This window comes from Bos mutus, chromosome 26 (assembly GCF_027580195.1).
Source record: "Bos mutus isolate GX-2022 chromosome 26, NWIPB_WYAK_1.1, whole genome shotgun sequence".
Taxonomy (NCBI): Eukaryota; Metazoa; Chordata; class Mammalia; order Artiodactyla; family Bovidae; genus Bos; species Bos mutus.
This window is the reverse complement of record NC_091642.1, coordinates 50,981,470-51,003,697: the sequence shown is the minus strand read 5'-3', so window position 1 is coordinate 51,003,697 and position 22,228 is coordinate 50,981,470. Positions and strand designations below refer to the sequence as shown.

The 22,228-nt window shown below is 37.2% G+C and overlaps 1 pseudogene; it reads left to right on the top strand.

Moving 5' to 3' along the window:
- Positions 1–1,217: 1,217 nt before the first annotated feature.
- Positions 1,218–20,402, top strand: LOC106701041 (olfactory receptor 8U9-like; annotated as a pseudogene).
- Positions 20,403–22,228: the final 1,826 nt, after the last annotated feature.

Genomic DNA, 22,228 nt, shown 5'->3' with positions numbered 1-22,228 from the left:
ACTTGATGAATTTGAAGATAAGTATATATTAGTGATACAGTTACCAAAAATCTATGCTGTAAACATATCCACCATTCCCAAAAGTATCATCCTGTCCATTTTATTATTATTATTATTATTTTATACATATACATAATTAACTTTTTGTTAAAGGGTAGAGCTTATATTAAATGATGAAGTAGTGTTGATTCTCTGAATCTAAATTTTACATTTTCATATAAGAGACTGTGACAGAATATTTAAGGCCACAGACCATTACTGAAATCAATTAAAAGTTAGAAGGGACTATAATTGGCTTAGTTAGTAACAGGAAGCCATCCTTCAAGCAGATATTTCTAGGAAAATATTATATTATAATTCCATGCTGATTCTTTGGCAACTGTATTCAATGTAATTTTCAGAGAAACCTTAGGAAAATAAAATGTTTAGCATTATTACAGTAATAAAAATTATCAAAAGTGTAAAAATGACAGAATTCACAATTTCAGTCTACACTGAATAAATGTTAATACAACGATGGAATAAAGAAAAGAGAGCAGAATAGTGATTGGATCAGTGTTAGAGTGGTGAAGAATCCACCTGCCAATGCAGGAGACATTGGTTTGATCTATGGGTCAGGAAGATCCTCTGGAGGAGGGAATAGCAACCCAGTCTAGTATTCTTGCCTGAAAAATGACAGGGACAGAGGAGCCTGACAATCTACAGTCCATGGGGTCACACACACACACACACAAAAAGAGTTGGACATGATTTAGCAACTAAATAATATTTAAAAATGACTAGATCATGCATTATTCAGAATAAGCAAATATTTTCAAATTAAAGATCACAAGGAACATTGAATTATTTGGAAGCATACAATTACTCAAGAGTTTCTCACACTCAGTGCAGAAGATATTAATATGATGCCATGATATGAGTCATGGCTTTAAATATTTTCAAGCTAATAAGATATCCATGAAAAAATTCAATGAATTGGATCTTCGAAATATTCATAATGTTGGATCATCTGTTTAATTTGCCACACTTAAATATTCTCTTTAATAGATGATTTCAAATTTGATTTAATAGACCTAGAAACATGAGTTCAATAAATTATTTGAGGAAATCTCATCCAAGGGATGCTTTTGCCATCTATTGACAGTCCTAGAAAATAGTTCCTTAATTTCTAACCAAGTCTCTTTTTCTTCCATATAGATGACTTTCCAAACTCATACATGGCTAATTTAAATTTTACCCAAGTAACTGAGTTTATCCTCAAAGGAGTCTCAGAATGTCCAAACCTCCAGATCCCACTCTTCTTTGTCTTCCTGGTCATCTATGGATTGACTGTGACAGGGAACCCAAGCATCATCACCCTCATCAGTATGGACTCCCGACTTCAGACCCCCATGTATTTCTTCCTCAGGCACTTGGCTATCATCAATCCTGGAAATTCAACTGTCATTGCCCCTAAAGTGTTGATCAATTTTTAGTAAAAACATGCATACCTGTACCACCTCCTTCTAAGAATGTGCCACCCAACTAGGAGGGTTCTTGATTATCAGGGGATGTTCAACTTTAAGGGATCCAATATGTTGCATTTTCTTCCTTTGTGTGCCATTTCTGAAGGACTCTCTGTTCCTTATCAATTCCTGTAATACAGGAATGAGTAGAGCTGCACACAGTTCTCAGGACTGAGATAATGGGAAAGAGCACCTGCTTGGATTCCTTTCAGTGACTCCCTTCAGTGACTCTCTTCAGCGACCTTGTACTTAATAGACTATCCATTTTGTTGCAACTGGTAGAATTTCATGGTTTAGTAATCATTTTACTAAAGATATATAAGCATGCATTTCTGCTAATAAAATACCCTTGTTCCACTAGAGACTTGGGTCCCCCGTGTCCTTCTTTCTGTCTCTGGCTAGTTCTTCAGAGTGTGGAAGCCTACTGAGCTCACTTTCTTGCCCAGGCTTTCAAGACCTCCTTGAGGCCCTGTGCCTTCGTGAGTGGTACAAGCCCTGTGTATGGGCTTTATTGGCTTTCCACATAACCCGAAGGATATTGCTCTTTCTTTCTCTCTTTCTTTTTGTTGACTCCAGCCCCCAGGTCCCAGTCTGTAAAAGACCGCAACACTTGGTTTTCATTGTAGCTGAAATTTCATTTTAGCTGTGATGGCCTATGACCACTATGCAGCCATTTGTCATCCCCTGCTTTACACGATGGTGGTATCTCGGCGGACCTGCTGTCTTCTTCTTTCCCTCACGTACCATTGCCTATTGAGTGCAGCACTTTCCACAGCATCATCTTTCAGGATCTGGAATAGCTCAACTGGAATTTATCACTGCTGGGAGCCAGTGAGAACTCCGCCCATGACAAAGGTCATGAGGAAGGAGGCTCGGCATACGCAAGGCGGGATCGAGCTTCAGGAGTCCCCCTGGAAATTCTCGAGCATTTACACCCAAAACCAGAGTCTTCCTACTTTCTGCTTTGTGCCTTCACCTACACCTCCGACTTTACGGGGGGCTGTCCCCCACTACCTCTCTCTGAAAAAATGAGTTAGCTTACAGCTCTAGTTAATAATTCCTGGGTGTGACAGTGTTTAACCTACAAACTCCTTTGGAAATCCTCTAGCCTGCCTGAATAAGTTTTTCGGCCACATGTGATTGTTCAGAGCCTCCCAACTGTGAGAGGCAGATGTTCTAAACTGTCTAAACACAGATTCTTTTGAGTAGTTAAAAGATTGATTAGAAATTGTATTGGTGAAGGGATTTTCACTTGTTGGGCCAATGTTTGCTGCTAAGTTTCCATATCCCTTACCTGCTGTGTCCCTGGCAGTGTATTGATTAATATAATTGGTGTAAGTAGTAGCTTTAATGTTTGTAACCTGGGACCCTTGAGTTAATTCTTTTTCTTGTTATAGCCCACCACACCTTTGCTCTGTAGGAATGCAACTTTATCTAATGCTTTTGGAGGGTGGCTCCTGACCAATCACCTTTAGAGAAAAATAAGTTTTCTGAAGAAAGGGTCTTAAAATGTTAACAGGCCTCTGGGCCAGAAGATGATGCAAATCACCTAAGCTTTTGCATATGATAAGTTTGCAGGAAGAAAGCCTGGCTTGCTGCATGACTCTACCCCTTCCCCCATTATGCTCTATGCATAACTTAAGGTATAAAAACTACTTTGGAAAATAAAGCGCGGGCCTTGTTCACTGAAACTTGGTCTCACCATGTCATTCTTTCTCTTACCTTCTGGCTGAATTATTCAGCCTCTTTTCTCCACTGAATTTCCTCACTGAGCTATCCTCATTCTATTACTCTTTATATCCTTAATTAACGTTTAATTAAGCAATTGTTTCCTGATCTTTGCCTATGCCGTCTCTCCTTTGAATACCCTGGATCAGCCGGGGCTGGACCCCAGCAGATATTTCTGACAAATTAGTGATGCAATGTTAAAACTCTATAGGTCACTGAAGAGATGGTGAAGACAGGCTGCCATTGTGTGGCATATAGTCTGAACAACATTAGAAGATAAATGAATGGGTTATTTTCCCGTTGTACAATTTCTGTTTTTAGAAAAGGTCCTAGTCTACAGCTTTCAAACAGAAATCTTTAATACAAGCCCTTTTTTCTAATATAAAAATGAAAAAATTGAGACAACTGCCACAGAAATTTTGGGGATGAATTGGAAACACAGCTAGTGAAAATCAGATCCATATTATTTGTACAAAATCTGTGCAATTCACTGGTCTTGAGGCATTTAGGTGTGGAGATTTAGTATCCCAGGAAAGGCTGTGTGTGTGTGTGTGTGTCTGTGTGTGTGTGTGTGCATATGCTCAGTCATGTCTGACACTTTGAGACCCCATGGACTGTAGCCCACCAGGCTCTTCTGTTCATTGAATTTTCCAGGCAAGAATATTCAAATGGGTTGCTATTCTTCCTCCAGTAGATTTTCCTGACCCAGGGATAAAACCCATGTCTCCTGTGTCTCCTTCAGGTGGATCCTTTACCACGAGGCCACCTGGGAATCCAAGACAAGGCTAAAAATACAAAGAAATATTTATGTAACCACCAATGAGACAGGGTTTATAGTTTGACACAAACTTTGTTAACTTTTTCTAAAATAAAAGGAAAAGAACAAATATAATCAACTCTTTTAAGATTATAACAATATTTAGAAACCCTCACAGTATGATGTCCCTGTGTCCAACATAGACTCCATGTCCCCTGAACATCAATGTTTTCAAGAAAATTGGTGTAATCATTGAAGTGACAAAAGAGAGTGAATCTGTGTTATCCTGATCCCTTCTCAGTCTTCAGTGTTAGTCTGTGTACCTTAGGTTGGGATTTTTTCAGCTTTATGTCTTCTCCTACCCACTTCATCTTCTTCATCACAAACTGTTTTGTACACATGGAACTCTTTGCTGGGAGAGACTGTTCTGCCTTCTTCACTGTAGCAAAACTCTTTTTTGTAAAACTGCAAGATCATGGGTCAAAGTGCTAAACAGAAAAATCAAATATAAAACTTCTCGAATAAAATTTGAAAGAATAATTTTATCTATCGCACATAAAAATTCTAAAAACCAATGAAAAGAAAAATCTCAATTGAAATGAACAAAATTTAGACATTTAAGATGGAGATATATGAATGAACAAGTATGTAGAAAAGTGTTCACTACTATTAATCATCAAGTAAATGAAAATAATCTGACAAAGAGATTATTTTTATCCCAGTTTCAATAAATAAATCTTTTTTTTTACTTCAAATATTGAAAAATATGTGGGGAAAGTATGAATTCTCTTACATGGATTTAGGTAATGAAAATGCAAGAGTTAGTTTAGAAATCTGCAGTTTGTTATAAAGTTAAATATATAATTATCTATGTTCCAGCAATTTCCTTCATAGACCTATTACTAGGGAAATTAATACATCTATAAACATGCATGCTAAGTCACTTTAGTTGCACCTGACTCTTTGCGACACTATGGACTCCTCTGTCCATGGAATTCACCAGGGAAGAATACTGGAGTTGGTTGCCATGCCCTCTTCCAGAGGATCTTTCCAACTCAGGGATGGAAACTGCATCTCATCTCTTATGTCTCCTTGATTGGCAGGCGGGCTCTTTACCCACTAGGAAGCCCCACATATATGCACACATACAGTTACATAAGAGTGTTTATACTAGATTTATTCAGTTCAGTTCAGTCACTTAGTGTTGTCCGACTCTTTGTGACCCCATGAACAGCAGGGCACCAGGCCTCCCTGTCCATCACCAACTCCCGTAGTTTACCCAAACTCATGTCCGTTGAATCGGTGATGCCATCCAGTCATCTCATCCTATGTTTTCCCCTTCTCTTCCTGTCTTTAGTCTTTCCCAGCATCAAAGTCTTTTCAAATCAGCTCTTCTCATCAGGTGGCCAAAGTATTGGAGTTTCAGCTTCAACATCAGTCCTTTCAATGAACACCCAGGACTGATCTCCTTTAGGATGGACTGGTTGCATCTCCTTACAGTCCAAGGGATTCTCAAGAGTCTTCTCCAATACCACAGTTCAAGAGCATCAATTCTTCAGTTCTCAGCTTTCTTTATAGTCCAACTATCACATCCATACATGACTACTGGAAAAACCATAGCCTTGACTAGTCGGACCTTCATTGGCAAAGTAATGTCTCCATTTTTTAATATGCTGTCTAGGTTGTTCATAATTTTCCTTCCAGGAGTAAGCATCTTTTAATTTCATGGCTGCAATCACCGTCTGCAGTGATTTTGAAGCCCCAAAAAATAAAGTCAGCCACTATTTCCACTGTTTCCCCATCTATTTGCCATGAAGTGATGAGAACAGATGCCATGATCTTAGTTTTCTGAAAGTTGAGCGTTAAGCCAACTTTTTCACTCTCCTCTTTCACTTTTATCAAGAGGCACTTTAGTTCTTCTCCACTTTCTGCCATAAAGGGTGGTGTCAATTGCATATCTGAGGTTATTGATATTTCTCCTGGCAATCTTGATTCCATCTTATGCTTCCTCCAACCCAGCATTTCTCACGATGTACTCTGCATATAAGTTGAATAAGCAGGGTGACAATATACAGCCTGACGTACTCCTTTTCCTGTTTGGAACCAGTCTGTTGTTCCATGTCCAGTTCTAACTGTTGCTTCCTGACCTGCATAGAGGTTTCTCAAGAGGCAGGTCAGGTGGTCTGGTATTCCCATTTCTTTCAGAATCTTCCACAGTTTATTGTGACCCACACAGTCAAAGGTTTTGGCATGGTCAATAAAGCAGAATTAGATGTTTTTCTGGAACTCTCTTGCTTTTTCAATGATCCAGCAGATGTTGCCAATTTGATCTCTGGTTCCTCTGCCTTTTCTAAAGCCAGCTTGATTAAAACAAGCCAAACTTCAAATACCCATCAATAAGAGACTGGTTAAAGATGGGATATATGCATGCAGTCAGTTATTATGTATTTGTATAAATACAACACAGATAAATTTCAATATCACTATGCTGAGTGAAATACAGTTTATTTGAGACTGTTTATTGTGTGATCCCACTTATATGAAATTCAGAAACAGGGAAAATAAGCTTATAGTAGCAGTAAATGGAAGTGGGAGGATGTTGTTCAGGGCATTATAATGCGAGTAGCCTAGGGTGTAGAGATATTTTGGATGCATTTAAAATATCAGGAGCCTTTTTGTTGTTGATAATTTTCTATATCTTGATTTAGGTATCAGGTACAAATGGCACATTTACTAAAACATATCCTATTTTACATTTTAGATCCATCCTTACCTATATATGAATTCCCCTCAATTCTACTTGAGGAAGTAATAGAGGAAGAGATCATGGGTAAATGTTATGAGAGGGAATATATTATCTGCTGTTAGATTTTAATGTCTATGAATTTGTGCTGAACATTATGCAAGAATGATGAGATAACTCAGAAAACACTACGATAGACTATTATTATCGTAATACATTGTACTGCAAGAATTATGTGTTTGTCATATTAAAGGTCAATGTATGTATATCACTCAAAGATGACGTTTTAATTTCAAACCTTCTAATCTTCAATTACATGTTTTTGATCAAGTGATATACTTTGTCTTAGCTTGGTGTCCTCTGGATATGGAGATAGTAATATCTATATTACTATATAGTAATTACCTATATCTATATAGGGTCAAATGATATATTTTTAACCTAGGGCCTACTACTTATTTTATTGGAAAAACAAATTTAGGAAAAAAAAAATCTATGCAGTGAAGGTGATTCATTTACAGTTTTATCATGACTTTTGGAACTGTTGCAGTTTTGCTGAGAGGGAACTCATACTGTAATGTTTTATTGTTATTTAAATCACTGATTCTGTGAGTAAGTACTTTATGGCATGTAGGTGTCCGTGAAACTCTACAGATCATTTATGCTGCTTTCTTTTTTTTCCTTGAATTATTCCTTACAATTTTTTCCCCTAGAGAATATGCAAAATATTCTGGAGAATTAGCAAGCATCACAGGCAATTATTTTTTAAATCCCTTAGATGATTTAAATTCCATATTACTTCCTCAAGGACATTACAAAGAAAGATAAAAAGCATATATTCTCCCTACCCAAGGAAATATCAGAAGAACATAAGAGCAGAAAATCTGATTCTTCATAAAGGTGAGTATATAAAACTTTTTGATTTTGATAACAACTTGGGTGTTGGTAATTTCCATTGATTCTTAGATTCTGACTAAGGACACTTTGAATTCTTTACACCACAAAAATGTCATTATTTCCTTTATTAACTGGTTTCCCTGGAATAGGATGGTAGTTTTAAGGCATTAATCCTATCACTTGACTACATGTCATATATCCTTCAATTTGTGACAGTCAAAAGTGGTACTTGGATATTGCAAGTGCAGAAGTTACAAGTACCGGAAAATAATCATCACCAATTTAATCTAAGAGAATCCATTTATGTTAGGATTTCCAGATAAAATACAGGCTGTTCAGTGGCATTTAAATTTGAGATCAATAACAGATAATTTTTCATATGTTGTATATAATATTTGTTTTTTTATAAATAAATATACCCAATGTAATATTTGAAAAATAATAATTTAAATTATGCATTATTCATGAAATATTGTATATACCTAAAATAATTTTATTTATTTTACAGTTGGCTCTGAAGTGAAGTGAAATGAAAGTCTCTCATTCACGTCTGACTCTTTGTGACCCCATGGACTATACAGTCCATGGAATTCTCCAGGCCGTAATACTGTGGGTTTAACGGAGTGGGTAGCTGTTCCCTTCTCCAGGTCATCTTCCTAACCCAAGGATTGAACCCAGGTCTCCCATATTGCAGGTTAATTCTTTACCAGGTCAACCACCAGGGAAGCCCAAAAGTAATTTTAATATATGGATATGCATATTCTTCTCTATGAAAATAACTCCCATGCATTAACTTGGAAAAGTTTTAGTTATTTGTTTCTCTTACTCATTTCTTAGCACTTGTTTGTTTCCCAGAAAACATTTTACAAGCTTAGTGAGTAGACTGGCAAATAAGTATAATGATTTATTAAGAGTTATGAGAAAGTCATGAACTCCACATAACTCCTAACTGCTATCACCAGGACTGAAGGTTGAAAAATCAGTCATCCCACTACATGCTTTTTCTATCCTGTCTACTCTAAGGATTGGTCCTCAATGGAAGGATATAAAATGTTGCACCAAGATATTAAAAAATGACTGGAGACAACTTTTTGCCAAGTAAGAATCAGCAGTGTATCCCTATCTATTTAAGATACTGATAGCAGTTCTTTTGCATAAAAACAGGTTGTAAGTTGGGTCACATGGGGAATTGCTAATCAACAAATATAGTTTCATTTATGTAACATGAATAAGATATAGAGATCCACTGTACAATTTAGTACCTGTAATTAACAATACTGTACAAATGACCTAAAAATCACTTAATGGGACATATTGCATGCTATATATTCTTAAAACAGAACATTAAAATCAAATTTTAAAAAAGAACGGGCAAGGTAAAAAATCTGGAATTTAAGGAGATAATAATTGACACTGAAAATGGAGATACCCTCAGTAAGCATTAGAATAATCCTAACACAGCTGAAGACTTCAGAATTGTAGGACTGTTACCAGAAATCTGAATTTCTTTGCTTAATCCAATGTGTGTCTATTTGTACAATGAAACCCAAGATAGCAGACCAGGCAACACCTAGTCCTTATCTGTGCGTGAGGAAGGAGCCTGAAAGCAGAGTGGGACTCAGTACAGAAACAGCAATTTCCTTCTCCAGGGGATCTTCCAGGGATCAAATCTGAGTCTCCTGCATTGCAGGCAGATTATTTACCACCTGAGAAATCACAGAAGCCCAGAGCAACAGCAGAAAATACTATCTAGGAAAGAGGAATGAACTGGCTCAACAACCTTTAGTATTTCCTTTATTTCTCAACCTCACTCCTTGGATTGGACTAGATTCCTGGTTTGATAATTCAGAATCTCTGTAGCATCTTAGAGAGAAAATAACATCTAAGAATAAAATGGTTATTTTCTAGATCGTTTACTCTTAGTTCAACTGATACTTTTGAATATCAATAGGTAAACAGAAAGACTGAGATGAAAATTTAGAGTTCAAAAAGCTTGTTCCAAGGTGATATGAATAGAAAAAAATGATATGGACTGCAAGGAGATCCAACCAGTCCATTCTGAAGGAGATCAGCCCTGGGATTTCTTTGGAGGGAATGATGCTAAAGCTGAAACTCCAGTACTTTGGCCACCTCATGTGAAGAGTTGACTCATTGGAAAAGACTCATGCTGGGAGGGATTGGGGGCAGGAGGAAAAGGGGAAGACAGAGGATGAGATGGCTGTCGGCATCACTGACTCGATGGACATGAGTTTGAGTGAACTCTGGGAGTTGGTGATGGACAGGGAGGCCTGGGGTGCTGTGATTCATGGGGTCGCAAAGAGTCGGACACGATTGAGCGACTGAACTGAACTGAACTGAATGGATGTATCTGATTGTGGAATGCACTGAAAGCAAGGCTAAAGCTTTATTCAACTATTCTAAAAATATCTCAGGTTACATACTACTCAAAAGTTTTAATGACCACATGCTTATCTCATTTGCAAGCTTATTTATCAAGTTTCTGTCCAACAGTAAGACACCTAGTTCTACTACTTAAAAGCCATTTAATTACTTGTTCAACTCCAGTATAGCACTTTCAAAATTAACTTGAACCACCATGAGAAACAGATTTATAAACCAGAATGCAAAGTGTATATTCAGTTCCTTTTGTCTGTAATTTTACAGTGTCTAATCAAAGTGCTATTTTCCATAGTTACTCATGACAATAAATCCCCCTTCTTGAGTGTGATTATGTCATACATTCATAATACAGCCAAATACATTTGTGTGCATTTCTTCCTGGCATTGGCTGACAATCTCATTAACTTTTTATAAATTTATATATGTCATTTAATCTTTGCAATATAAAGTTCTATGAATTTATGACAATTGTATAGAGTCAAGTAACAACCCTCTAGTGAAGTTGCTCAGTCGTGTCCGACTCTTTGCAACTCCATGGACTGTAGCCCCCCAGGCTCCTCCATCCATGGGATTCTCCAGGCAAGAATACTGGAGTGGGTTGCCTTTTCCTTCTCCAGGGGATCTTCCTGACCCAGGAATAGAACCCAGGTGTCCCGCATTGCAGGCAGACACTTTAACCTCTGAGCCACCAGGGAAGCCCTGATAACAAGCAAAACAGTTCCTTCACCTTAAAAATTCCCTTAATGTACCTCCTAGTCAAATACTCTCTCCTCCCCAAAACTTTGATCAACTGAACTGAACTTTTTCTCCTAAAGTTTAAGAAATGGAAAGATAAAGATAAACCTTCTCCTGGGAAGAGTCTTTGTTGATATATATATAAAACTAATGTTGAAATAGCATTATAAAAACCCAGTACTAACAAGCTGTGGTTAATAACCTCTCTTTATTGTCATTTGAATTCAACCTAATGTATTTTTATGAGGGATTTATACAGAAGATTTCTACTTAGTTAATTTTCCATCATCCCTATACGAAGTAGAAGCCAAGCCATTTTACAATAAAACATAAATGAAACCAGAACAACTGTATTATGTTTGTCATTTAAAGTAAAATTAAGTATGGCATAGTTACAGAATAATTATGTAATTTACTAAGCATAATTCATATAATCCTGATTGATGCTGACAAATTGTAATTATGTCAAGCTTTGAAATGCAAGGATTTGCTGCTTTTCCTGCTTGCTGAACGACATTTTAATGTATCATGTACAAACAATGTTAGATACTAACACTGCCACTCCACTGTAGTCATTATATTAAAGCTCATAGTTATTCCTGGAAATTGATTTCATAGAGAACTACATGGTAAATTTTACCGTGCAATATACAAAGCAGACTAATATGTGTCCTCACAAACTATATGCACAACAATCTGGTTCAGTTTAGTTCAGCTCAGTTCAGTCGCTCAGTCATGTCCAACTCTTTGAGACTCCATGAATCACAGCATGCCAGGCCTCCCTGTCCATCACCAACTCCCGGAGTTCACTCAAACTCATGTCCATTGAGTCGGTGATGCCATCCAGCCATCTCATCCTCTGTCGTCCCCTTATCCTCCTGCCCCCAATCCCTCCCAGCATCAGAGTCTTTTCCAGTGACTCAACTCCTCACATCAGGTGGCCAAAGTATTGAAGTTTCACTTCAGCATCAGTCATTCCAAAAAACATCCAAGACTAATCTCCTTAAGAATGGACTGGTTGGATCTCCTTGCAGGCCAAGGGACCCTCAAGAGTCTTCTCCAAAACTACAGTTCAAAGGTATCAATTCTCTGGCGCTCAGCATTTGTCACAGTCCAATTCTCACATCCATACATGACCACTGGAAAAACCATAGCCTTGCTAGACAGACCTTTGTTGGTAAAGTAACGTCTCTGCTTTTGAATATGCTATCTAGGTTGGTCATAACTTTCCTTCCAAGGAGTAAGAGCCTTTTAATTTCATGGCTGCAATCACCATCCGCAATCATTTGGGGGCCCCCAAAATAAAGTCAGCCACTGTTTCCACTGTTTCCCCATCTATTTCCCATGAAGTGATGGGACCAGATGCCATGATCTTAGTTTTCTGAATGTTGAGCTTAAGCCAACTTTTTCACTCTCCTCTTTCACTTTCATCAAGAGACTTTTTAGTTCCTCTTCACTTTCTACCATAAGGGTGGTGTCATCGGCATATCTGAGGTTATTGATATTTCTCCTGGCAATCTTGAGTCCAGCTTGTGCTTCTTCCAGCCAAGCATTTCTCATGATGTACTCTGCATATATGTCGGGAGCCGTGTTAGGCATTACTGACAAAATGGAGACACAGCCCCCAGCCCCCTCTTCTCATTCCACAGGCACAGACCTGGGATTAAGGAGTTAGGCCTTGTAATTCTGACTTGTCTTTTCCTCTCCTCGGCTGAGTTGACTGAAAAGGAATATTAAGGTGCTTATTGTTCTTGAGAGGAGCATGAGAAGGCACAAAGTCTTCTGTAGCTGTGCTCAGAGAATAATTCATAAAGTTAATCATTAACATTTGTTTAAGGACTTTTACAAAAGAGTGTTCCAGAATGAGCACATAGGCCGCAGCTCGAGGCCATAGGAGAGATTGCTATCTGAAGTCTATTTGTGAGGAAAATGTTTATGGGAAAGGAGTTTACTGAATTTAGGGCATAGAAATAATTAAAATAGTTAGAAGTTAAAGATTTAAGGAATGTTGTAAAGTTATCATATTTTGTATAGCTTATAGAAGTTAGGAATTTTTAGAGACACTATAGCTAGAAGCCTTTTTAAGAAACAGTGAGCTCAGGATGTTAGGGGCAAACAGGATTTAAGAAGATAAGTAGTAAACTGAGGAATGTAGCATGAGTTACAATGTAACCACAAGTTAACTACAGGATACGTTAGAGGAGGTAGATAATAGATGATAAGGCTGATTCTGAGAGAATCACTGAAGCAGGAACTCTCTTTGAAGAGCAACAATTTATGGAGATAATAAATCTGGGAGAGGGGGAACTGAAAATGTCAAACCTCTGGCCTAATGTTTTTGTAAAAGTATAAAAGATAATCTTGAACTTGAAATAAACAGGCAGTCCACAGAAAACTGAGAGGTTGTCTCATTTCTCATCTCCAACACCGTCCATCTTTTCAGGTTGAATCCCTGGTTGCTGGAGCTGGACTAAGCAGGGTGACAATATACAGCCTTGAAAAACTCATTTTCCTATTTGGAACCAGTCTGTTGTTCTATGTGGAGTTCTACTGTTGCTTCCTGACGTGCATATAGATTTCTCAAGAGTCAGGTCAGGTGGTCTGGTATTCCCATCTCTTTCAGAATTTTCCACAGTTTATTGTGATTCACACAGTCAAAGGCTTTGGCATAGTCAATAAAGCAGAAATAGATTATTTTCTAGCACTCTCTTCCTTTTTCGATGATCCAGTTGATGTTGGAAATTTGATCTCTGGTTCTTCTGCCTTTTCCAAAACGAGCTTGAACATCTGGAAGTTCACGGTTCACGTATTGGTGAAGCCTGGCTTGGAGAATTTTGAGCATTACTTGACTAGCGTGTGAGATGAGTGCAATTGTGCGGTAGTTTGAGCATTCTTTGGCATTGCCTTACTTTGGGATTGGAATGAAAATGGACCTTTTCCAGTCCTGTGGCCACTGCTGAGTTTTCCAAATTTGCTGGCATATTGAGTGCAGCACTTTCACAGCATCATCTTTCAGGATTTGAAAGAGCTCCACTGGAATTCCATCACCTCCACTAGCTTTGTTCGTAGTGATGCTTTCTAAGGCCCACTTGACTTCACATTCCAGGATGTCTAGCTGTAGGTGAGTGATCACACCGTCGTGATTATCTTGGTCATGAAAATCTTCTGTGCATTCTTGCCACCTCGTCTTAATATCTTCTGCTTCTGTTAGGGCCATACCATTTCTGTCCTTTATTGAGCCCATCTTTTCATGAAATGTTGTCTTTGTATCTCTAATTTTCTTGAAGAGATCTCTAGTCTTTCCCATTATGTTGTTTTCCTCTTTCTTTGCATTGATCGCTGAGGAAGGCTTTCTTATCTCGTCTTGCCATTCTTTGAAACTCTGCATTCAGATGCTTATATCTTTCCTTTTCTCCTTTGCTTTTCACTTCTCTTCTTTTCACAGCTATTTCTAAAGCCTCCCCAGACAGCCATTTGGCATTTTTGCATTTCTTTTACATGGGGATAGATGGTCTTGATCCCTGACTCCTGTACAATGTCATGAACCTCATTCCATAGTTCTTCAGGCACTCTGTCTATCAGATCTAGTCCCTTAAATCTATTTCTCACTTCCAGTGTATAATCATAAGGGATTTGATATAGGTCATGCCTGAATGGTCTAGTGGTTTTCCCTACTTTCTTCAATTGAAGTCTGAATTTGGCAATAGGGAGTTCATGGTCCGAGCCACAGTCAGCTCCTGGCCTTGTTTTTGTTGACTGTATAGAGCTTCTCCATCTTTGGCTGCAAAGAATATAATCAGTCTGATTTCCGTGTTCACCATCTGGTGATGTCGAAGTGTAGAGTCTTCTCTTGTGTTGTTGGAAGCGGGTGTTTGTTATAACCAGTGTGTTCTCTTGGCAAAACTCTATTAGACTTTGCCCTGCTTCATTCCGTATTCCAAGGCCAAATTTGCCTGTTACCCCAGGAGTTTCTTGACTTCCTACTTTTGCATTCCAGTCCCCTATAATGAAAAGGACATCTTTTTTGGGTGTTATTTCTAAAAGGTCTTGTAGGTCTTCATAGAACCGTTCAACTTCAGATTCTTCAGCGTTACTTGTTGGGGCATAGACTTGGATTACTGTGATATTGAATGGTTTACCTGGGAAACGAATAGAGATCATTCTGTCATTTTTGAGATTGCATCCAAGTACTGCATTTTGGACTCTTTTGTTGACCATGATGGCTACTCCATTTCTTCTAAGTGATTCCTGCCCACAGTAGTAGATATAATGGTTATCTGAGGGTATCCATCATTAATCCAGAATCTTTAGGGATGCAAACTTTTTCTTGCTTTGGACATCACGGTTTGCATCAAATGTCTTACTGTTCCTCTCATCTATGTCTTTTAGGTTCACTATGTATAACTGAAGTTTTGTTTTTCACCTCCTATCTATTCAAAACCTCTGAAAGATATAATTAAAGTATGTGGTCCATCCTCACTTAAATGCTGGACACTGTATATTACTGAGAAGGTAACAGAAATTGCACTATATTGGAAAAATAAAGATAATTCCATAATTCCTTTCTCCCTCATCACTCCCTTCCACCAACCCAACAAAAACTTTTCCATTGTAGAAAATTACTGTTTCCATAAACATGCTTTGTCCATTCAAGCTACCATAGCAAAATACTATAAAAAAATCAGTGGTTTTTTCATAATAGAAAGTCATTTTCTCATAATTTTGGAGACTGGTAAGTCAAAGATCAAGGTCTTGACCAATTTGGCTCTTTGTAGGAACTCTCTTCCTGGATTGTGTGTGGCTGCTATCTAACTGTGCTCACATAGCCTCTTCTGTGTGTGTATGACAGTGTGATGTTTGTGTGTGTTTATATGTAAATAGAGAGAGAGCAAGCTAGTGTCTCTCCTTATAAAGCCACTGATTCTATCATGAGGATTCCATTCTCAGTATTGCATCTAACACTACTTCCCTAAGGACTATCTGCAAATATCATCACACTGGATTTGGGGCCTCCATCTATGAATTTGGGGAGGATATAATTCAATTTATAGCAGACACATTGTTTCCAAATAAATTTTAAAGCCATCTTTTATCTGTACAACATTGTTGTAGACACAGAAGAACTAAGAAAGCTCTCTGGGAGAGTGCTCTTTAGACTAGGTCACCAAAGAAATCAAGTAATGATGGACAGAGACAACCTAAAGAGGAAATGAACTCTTCATGAACATTTCAAAGAATAGGGCAATGATGTTCAGAAATAGATTCTTGGGGGAGCTATATATTTATTTCTTTGAAAGAGATGTAGTTATAAAGTTCACAAGGTAATTTTTTTATCTTTCTTCCAAGGATAGATTTAAATCCTTTTGTTGAACAAAAACAACCACATAACAATTAAAACAACAAATAATTAAGAGCAATTTAAAAACTAGAAAATCTTAGGGCAATAATATCATAGGCAAAATTGTAGACCTGAAGTTCTTCAAAATGAATAATAATGCTAATTGATCTCCAGCCTGCCTTGGGATCCCTTTGGGGTGTGGGCTCTAAGCTTTCTGATTATTTTACTTGCATCATGCTCTAAGTATGAAAGATCCCTTAGGATATGTCAGTGATGAAACCTTTCAGTTTGCTGCTGCCTAGACTTATTTGGAGAAGAAATAGGAAAACAATCTGCCCAGGTATAGTTTAAAAGAGTATATTTAAAAATTGGGATACAGATGAACAGTTTTAAAATGAATTGGAATAGAATATATTTTAGAATAAAATATTTTGGATGACATTTTCAAAACAAGGGAAAATAATATTCCCTCTAATCTTATTTCAGTTATGTAGACATGTGGTATTATATAAAATGCATTTTTAGTAGGTAGGAGTGAAAAAAACTTGAAATCTCTGAGATAGAATCTATTCAAACATTTAGACAAGTTAGGCACTTAACTGATTAGATTATAAACTATGTCAAAAGTCTCTTTTCCATTTTAGCAAATCTAGTCATTTTACCCAGAATGAGAGATGAGCACATTAAAATTAAATCATCATTGTGACCCTTAATATATTTGATACAAATAAAAGTATGAATTATGAATTGGGGCATAAATTGAAATAGTATGACAAAAATTAATATTTAATTCATTATCACCAAGAATGTAGAAGGGGCTATATTAAGAAATGAATTAAAAATTCATGGCTCCCACCCCTGGAGTTGACAATCTATCAAAAGAAGAAATATGGAAACAGATGGAAATCATAAATGATATGTAAATAAATGATGTATAAAACGTTTCCAGAACACAAAAATGAAAACGGGTAAGTAACAGAGGAACTGGAATTTAAAGAAGTCTCTTTTTAGGAAAGGTTGAGTTTTGATAGGCTTTGAAGAATAAATAGAAGCTTTTCTTCCAACTGTTTAATTATCATTCACCTGGTAGAGATAAGCATAGGATAAAACACATAAGAAGTAGGGGAAAATGGAAAGTCATACTGTAATTGAGGGTTGAAAAATAATTATTCTGTGTGTTGACTGCAACAAAAGAGATGTGACTGGAATATGGATATAAACTATCATGGGATAGATCATAAAAGATAATATATAATATAATTTCAAATATATTGTCAAATATATGCATGCTCTACCTTTAAGATAAAATACAATGGCATACTGAAGCACTTTCTAACTGCTAAACAGTGAAGTCTTAGCTGATGTCTTGGAAATAGTAAACAAAACTTCCAATCAAATACTTGCTTAACTATTTCAAAGTGGAATTTATCTATTTGTGGGACCACTAACTAGGCTTTTAAACACTCTGCTGACTCACTTCATGTAATGATCAATACCATCAAAAATTATCCTCTTCCCATAGAAAGTTGTAGAAACACCCACACACGCACACTTAAAAAATATTTTTGATTTTGATAAAATAGGCACCACTTTAAATTAGGAAAATGAGTAACAAATTGAATTTTTGATGTGCTAAAATTAATGTATTTTGAGGGTGACAGAGCATTCAGATAAAGATCTCCCAGTTTCATTCAGGGTTCTTCCTGCTGTGCTGTGCTTGGCATAAATCTCAATGAAATGGCACTTTTCAACAGTTGTCTCTTATTAGAAAATCAACTGTTCATTACTGAGACTCCATTGTACTTTTTTTCTTATAGATAGAATAAGTGAAATCAAATAGAAATTTTGCATTTACTCTTTAATTTTTATTGGAGTATAATTTTTATTGATTTACAATATTGTAATTTCCGCTGTTATACATATACATATATTCAATCTTTTGTAGATTCTTTTCTATATAGGCCATTTTGGAGTATTGCGTAGACTACCCTGCATTATAAGGTAGGTCTTTGTTAGTTATGTAATAGTGGGTGAGCTCCTGCATCAAAAAAACACAAGTTTGAAACCCCCTGTGCTACAGACAGGCTGTCTGAGCGTACTTCAGTTGCTTTGTCTCTCAGTGTCTCTTCCCTGCATATAAAATGGGCATATAAGAAGCAAAGTAGGACTTCTCTCATATTTAAGTGGTTAAGAATTCACCTGCCAATGCAGGGGACATTCCTGGACCTGTTTGATACCTGGTCCAGGAAGAGCCCACATGCTGTGGGACAACTAAGCCCATGTGACACAACTACTGAGCCTGTGCTCTGCAACAAGGAAAGCCAGCAAAATGAGAAGCCTGGGTGCCACACAGAGGAGTAGCCCTGGTCACTGAAAGCTGAGAATGCCTGAGTGCACTGAGGAAGTCCAGAGCAGCCAAAAAAAAAAAATATATTATATTATATTTAAAAAAATAACAACCCATGATGTGGGTTATAGTCTCATAAAGTTGCCCATTTTCAGCATTTGCATCATTAACAGATTTGTAAAGATTATGGAGCAATCCACGGTGGCCTCTCTGCAATAAGTAGTGATTATAGAATAGATGGCTAGAGCATGCTGTTCATTGCTCTGTCAGCACTGCAGAATGTGGAGTTTGTATTATATATGCAAATCTGTCAGAATGATGTCACTGCAGGGGGTTCATTTTCTTTTATATTATTAATGTTAGAATATTTTTAATAAAAGCAATGGCTTTAATGTTTTGAAAAAATAACGTTAAATTTTAAATAACATAATGCTGCTGCTAAGTCATTTCAGTCGTGTTCGACTCTGTGAGATCCCATAGACAGCAGCCCACCAGGTTCTGCTGTCCCTGGGATTCTCCAGGCAAGAACACTGGAGTGGGTTGCCATTTCCTCCTCCAATGCGTGAAAGTGAAAAGTGAAAGTGAAGTCGCTCAGTCGTGTCTGACTCTTCGCGACTCCATGGAGTGAAGCCTACCAGGCTCCTCCTTCCATGGGATTTTTCAGGCAAGAGTACTAGAGTGGGTTGCCATTGCCTTCTCCAAATAACATATTAGCTTTGAGCACAGATTCAATGTGGGCTGAATCCTATCTACAGCTGTTAATTTCATAAAATGCATTTGATTTGGGGGAGAGAAATATGCCTGGACTATAAAATATCTCAATTTACTCTTTATCCCATTGCCAGACTCAAAGATGGTAGCACTTTTACTGTTATCATTTCCATGTTGATAATACCAATTGCTTTAAAGGATAATAAGACTTGAATTTAATTAAGTTGGATTTCATTATCGTCTCTTCATCCAGACATACTAAAGACACATAATCCAGATAAATTGCATCCAGGTAACAGAATTTGTTTCTGTGGGCCTCACAGATCCTCAGGAGTTGAAGATGCCCCTCTTTGTCCTGTTCTTATCCATCTACTTCTTCACAATAGCAGGCAACCTAGGTCTGATCTTAGTCATCAGAACAGATTCAAGGCTCAACACACCAATGTACTTCTTTCTTAATAACTTGGCTTTTGTTGATTTCTGTTATTCTTCTGTCATTACACCCAAAATGCTGGGGAATTTTTTGTACAAACAAAATGTTATCTCTTTCAATGGATGTGGTGCCAGCTGGGCTTCACATGGCCCATGACTGGCCTTCATGACTGCCAAGTGTTTGCTACTGGCTTCCATGGCCTACGACTGGTATGTGGCCATTTGTAACCCTCTCCTTTATATGGTTGTAATGTCCCCAGGCATCTGCATTCAGCTTGTAGCTGGCCCCTATAACTACAGATTCCTGGTTGCTCTATTTCATACCATCCTCACCTTTTGCCTCTCCTACTGCCATTCCAATATCATCAATCATTTCTTTCTATTGTGATGACATGCCTCTTCTCAGGCTCACTTGCTCAGACACTCACTCCAAGTAGCTATGGATTTTTGCCTGTGCTGGCCTCATGTTCATTTTTTCTCTTCTGGTTGTCTTTGTCTCCTACATGTACATTATTTCTGCCATCCTGAAGATGCACTCCACTGAAGGCAGATGCAAGGCTTTTTCCACCTGTGGTTCCCACATGCTGGCAGTCACCATATTCTATGGGACGCTCATCTTTATATACTTACAATCAAGTTCTAATCATTCCATTGACACAGATAATTTGGCCTCTGTCTTGTATACAGTGATCTTTCCCATGTTGAACCCTTTAATCTACAGCCTTAGGAATAAGTAGGTGAAAGATGCCCTGAAAAAAGTTATCATGAATAGAAACCAGGCTTTTATGTTCATGAAATTAAGAAAGTAACTTGAATGAATAAAAATGGAATTTTCCTCACAGTCTGATTTTTTTCTCTTAAGCTACCAAAATGCCTATTCTTAATACTGGATTTCTACATGTCTGTTCATTGTGTAATAAAATTTTCTAAAGATTTTCAATTAGAATGAGATTTCAGATATAAAAGTGTCCATTAGAATTTTTGCCAATTCTCTCATTTTCAAATGAAATTATATTAAAAAATAATTCTTTGTTCCATAAGAATTTATACCACTTTTTTAAAATTTCTCAAATGAATAATTGCATAACAAACCATTATCTGGATATGTAACTAGATATAGGACAAAGGTTTCACCTTTCCACCACTTCAAAATCCCTGGGTCAGGATTCTCCAGTTCCATTAACCATATCCCATATGAACAGCAAAGATGCACATTGCACTTCTTTCCCTGATTTGCTAGTATCTCAGAAAAATATAACATTATCAAGTGAAGTGAAAGTGAAGTCACTCACTCATGTCCAACTCTTTGTGACCTCAAGGACTGTAGCATATCAGGCTCCTCAGTCCATGGAATTTTTCAGATAAGAGTACTGGAGTGAGTAGTCATTTCCTTCTCCAGGGGATCTTCCCAACCCAGGGATTGAACCCAGGTCTCCCACACTACAAGCAGACGCTTTATTATCTGAGCTACAGGGAAGCCTCAAAACATAATGTAGAGGGATTTCTCATAGTTATTTAATACTCTCACAAAGATCAGTTTTATCTTTAAACTTTCCATTGATTAGTGAAAAGTGAAAGTGAGGGTCACTCAGTCGTGTCCAACTCTTTGAGGCCCCATGGACTATACAGTCCATGGAATTCTCCAGGCCAGAATTCTGGAGTGGATAGCCTTCCCTTCTCCAGGGGATGTTCCCAACCCAGGGATTGAACCTAGGTCTCCTGCATTGTGGGCAGATTCTTTACCAGCTGAGCCACAAGGGAAGCTTTATAAAACTGTTCCATAAATCAAGTATACTTCAATAAAAATAATTTTAAATTAATGAATGAATTAATAAAACTACTCCATATTTATACATTTAACAAATTGTCTTTATTGTTTTTTCAAATTGTCTTTATTGAGGAGAATAATACCAAATCCTAAGTTTACCTGAGTCACTGATTTAACGTGGCCTGGCATCTGGTCTGATCTCTGAAGACTAATTTTTAAGTGAACTCCATTTTTTAAAGCCTATGAGACCTTGTTATATTTTTTCAAAGTATCTAAAAAAGGTATAACTCAAGAATAGAATCCCAGGTGTATCATATATTCTAAATTAATATACATAAAATAATTGAAGCATCATAGATCATTTTCCAGTAGCAAGGATCCTATGCAGCTATACTGGGCAGATCTCAGGTTAGTTGGTCACCACTGGATAAGGTATAGTTTATAATATGATGACACACTAGGCAATACAGCCTAGCTTGGAAAAGAACACATGCCTTGTAATCAAAGGATGGACTTGAACTGTGTGTGGTCTTCCTGTAGCTTATTTGTCAATTAAATAAGGACAGTATTACAAAATGTGAAGTCTTCTAAAATATTGAACACACAAAAGAGTAATAATAAAATCATAAGCATTTGCATATCATCTCTCTTGCTAAAGACTTGAGTTCTAGTCTCAACTACACTAACCTTGAGAGGTCAATTTATAAATGAAGATTAACATATACAACAGATAACTATGATATAGATAGCTAGACAGATATAGATATACAGATATGGATATATAATTTCAGATAAGCGTAATGATAATTTTGCAGTTTCAATTTCACAGAAAATGGTTTTGAGATTGTAATTTGCATAAAATTTTAA